We start from the raw sequence: 3,976 nt of genomic DNA, 5'->3' as shown, positions 1-3,976 counted from the left end.
CACCAAGATACCCATAATCCTCCACCATAGTTCACTAGGCCCTACCCCTACTTTCCTCTCCACCTTCCCCTGCCTCCTTTGGCAGTCTCAGATCTACAGCCAGATTCCTATGGGATGTTTTTGTTTAGTTTTGTCAGACCTTTTGTGTTTTTTTCTTTATATTCCTCACATAATTGAAGAGATGTGGTATTTGTCTTTCCCTTGCTGACTTACTTTGCATAGTAAAATCCCCTCCAATTCTTTCCATGTTACCATGAATGGCAAAAATTCATTTAGGGAGGGAAAGAATATTCTAAATTTCCAGTTAAATAATGAAAGACATTCAATGATAGACATTTCATTTGCCAAAATCACTAGTAAGTGAGACTCTCAGACAACGTAGATTAAAGTTTGTCTTCTATGAATGATGTAGGGAGAAAAAAAAAAAAACAGTTTCTAAATTTCCAGCTAAATAGTTACTAAGATTTGTCTTTTCCCATTTTGTCCCTGAAGAATGGCTCCGGCAAAGAACAGTGGTGAGAAGAACCATTTTGTCATCAGTGAAGTAGTGACCAGAGAATATACCACTAATATTCACAAACACATCCATGGAATGGACTTCAGGAGTATCAGACATCCAGAAATTTGCCATATGTGAAATGGACACTACAGGTGTCTGCACTGATGCTACTCTCAACAAAACTGGACAAAAGTAGTAAGAAACATTTTATACATTATTTATATGGGATTGCCTAGAAAATGAATGGGGGTCAAGACTTACCAAACAAGCTGTATACTTTGGTTATCTATGAACTTGCCACCACTTTCAAAAGTCTACAGACAATCAATGTGGATGAGAACTAACCACTGATTGGCAAATAAAATTATAAAACTATAAAAATAAATAAACACAGATTATTATTTGCTTTAATTCAATGATAAACATTCATTTGCCAAAATCCCTAGTTAGTGCAGCTCTCAAAATACACAGAATAAACTTTATATTTCATGACTCATATAACTTAGATCAAAATTGGGCAAAACAAAGATTCCAAATTAATATTTATAGTACTTATACTTGTTCAGAGATGAGGAATAAAAAGGGAATCTTTCTGTTAAAATAGCCAATTCACTTTTATATTTAAAAGGATTTTCTTAAAATCATAAATAACAGGTGTTGTTGTTTCTGAGAGGGAATGGAAAAAAAGGAATCCTCATGTGCTATTTGTAATTTGTAGACTGGTCCAGTACCTATGGAAAACAACATGGAGTTTTCTCAAAATAGTAAAATTAGGTCTAGCATATGATCCACTACTTCCACTCCTAGGTATCTACCTAAAGAAAGTAAAAACATCAATTTGAAGGGAAATACACAGCACTATTTATAACAGCTAAGTTTTAATAGCTAAGTTATAGAAACAACCTGAATGCCCAATGACAGATCATTGGATTAAAAAGATGTAATATGTAATCACAATGGAATACTACACAGCTACAAGAAAGATAAAGTCTTTTGCAACAATATGGATGGAACTGGAGGAGATTATGCCAAACAAAATTAGTAAGAAGCAGAAAGACAAGTACAGGATGATTTAACGCATATGTGGAATATAAAGATACAAAGAAAAGGACTAAGCTACAACTTAACCAAAACAAACCCTAGCATGTGAATTGAGACTTCAGAGAAAGAAGGTGGAGTGGAAAGAAAGGGTAGAGGGGGACCAATAGGTTACATTGGAGAGTGGTATGTGACTTTGTCCTTGGTGTGGTGTGACAAAATACATCTGAAGAAATGCAAAGTTTTACCCCTAGATTACATAGAGTGTAGCAAACATTACTTCAATAAAAAATATTATAGTTTAAGAAAAAACAAAATTTTAAGCAACAAAAAGAAATGATTAAGCCATGGTAAAATAGGTTTTTCTTAATAATGACAAAAATGAAAGTAATGAAATTATATTCAATTAATACTGTAACCAAGATTGAATTCAGGAAAATGAAAATTCCAGATTTGTAATTTATGTAACTATTACAATTGATTTGAGTTCTATAATTATTCTATTGATTATCCTAACTTTAGTCATCTTCATTCATTAAGGTTTTCACTGAGAATAATCAATACTTAAAATCGCTGTATGTGAGCGCGTGTAGTTACATTAACCATGAATAAAACAAAACTTTACCGCTACTTAAAACCTACTTGATTTCTTACCAACCTTTGAGAGTCAGTGACAATGATGGAATTGGTTTAATTATGACTTGCTGATGACTCTTTTGTGCTCATTTTTCTTTTTTTTCCAAATTAGTTTTAGTCTATTTAGTTTCATACGACTCTTTGAAACTGTGATTAAAAAATAGGGACAATTTCCTTTCAAAAACACTCATAAGTTCATAGAGACTAAATTCCCACATAGCCTCAGTGGATGGGTGGCATTTAACATAATGGGATAGATAGACGAGAATAGTGAGTCTATGGTATCTGGACAGCCTGTGTCTATTTGATTTTTGCTTTGTAGGAATGTGGTCCCACGGTAACCCTTTTATTCTATGGGAAAATATAAATTCAGACACTTACATGAAATCTCAAGATTTTTAAATGTTTCCTAATTTTTTAATGAAAATGAATTAATTTTTTAAAACATAGGTCAGACATATTTTAGAATTACTGCAGTTTGTGTGCCTTTAGTTATACATCTCCTGCCCAGGGATACCAGCTTAAGATCCCTTATTTAAGCAATAGAATAGCTGCAACTATTCTAAAAGAGCTATTCCCTTTTGCCTTAAGCAAAAGAATGAACTAACAACAAGAGACTGCAATTCAAGGTTGAGGGTGGAATGATGGGTGATTTGGCTGTGGATGTACTGTGGTGGCTATATCTAACGAAGGTAGTGAAATATTCCCTCAATTAAAAATGAATTAATCAATAACTTAAGCAGATATAGTAACCACATCCACAGGATTTTTAAAATTAGCAGTAAAGAATTTAAACATTTTTAATAATTATTCATAGTAAATACATATTAAAATGATAACATTTTGGATATATTGGCTTAAATACAATATATTATTGAAAATTTTTTAAAACAAGCTTTAACTCAGTACCTTGTGGGTGATATTAGGGATTCCTCTAATCTGGATTTTCTTACAATCTCAAAAACATAATACAATGTTTCTCTCAACACACCTCGAATATCTTCCAAATTCCCAAAGTATGTACACAATATATATTTATTTAGGACCTATCATTTCAGGCTCTGTACTAGGCACTGGAAAATCAATGACAAAAAAATACAGCCCTTTCCTTTTGGGCAACTACTGCCTAGTGGGATTAGAAAAATATAAAGAATTCATTGTGTGGTGTAATAGACGTTGTACTAGATTACACACCAAAGCCCAGTTGACCCTTCAACGATGTAGGGGTTGGGCCACCAAAGCCTGCACAGTCAAAAATCTATATTTGGGCCTCCCTGGTAGCGCAGCAGTTGAGCGCTGGGTAGCGAAGCTGCCAGCAGCCTCTGCAATGTCAGTTCAATCCCCAGCCACCTGGCGAGGGTCCCACATGGCACACAGACCTCTCCTGCCACCCGCTGCTCCCCTCAGCAGTGTACTTCATCAGTCTGCCTGTTCTGTTCCCTGCTCTGGCTCTAGTGAATTCTCTCACCCTCCCATGCTTCTGACTGTACCCAGTGCTTGTATAAATAAATAAAATAAAAATCTTTTTAAAAAAAATGCCTCTCTTTAAAAAAAAAATCTATATGTGACCTTTCACTCCCCCAAAACTTAACACTGTTAAGTTCTTAAGTATTGCCATTGACTGGAAGTCTGACTAATAAGAAAGTCTTTTAACGCGTATTTTGTATGTTACATGTATTGTATACTCTATTCTTACAAAAAAGTTAGAAAAAGGTGTTAAGAAAATCGAAAGGAAGAGAAGATATGTTATAGGACTGCACCTGATTGTTCAATACCATAAGTTGATGTCATTTGTTTATTAGA

The 3,976-nt window shown here is 34.1% G+C and overlaps 1 pseudogene; it reads left to right on the top strand.

Moving 5' to 3' along the window:
* Nucleotides 1–493: 493 nt before the first annotated feature.
* On the top strand, nt 494–843 carry LOC119261158 (60S ribosomal protein L31-like; annotated as a pseudogene).
* The last annotated feature ends 3,133 nt before the right edge of the window (nt 844–3,976 follow it).

The sequence above is a fragment of the Talpa occidentalis genome, unplaced genomic scaffold (genome assembly GCF_014898055.3).
Source record: "Talpa occidentalis isolate TD23 unplaced genomic scaffold, MPIMG_talOcc4v2.1 talOcc4.6, whole genome shotgun sequence".
NCBI lineage: Eukaryota > Metazoa > Chordata > Mammalia > Eulipotyphla > Talpidae > Talpa > Talpa occidentalis.
The sequence above is the reverse complement of the archived record's forward strand: the minus strand, read 5'-3'. Positions and strand labels throughout refer to the sequence as shown.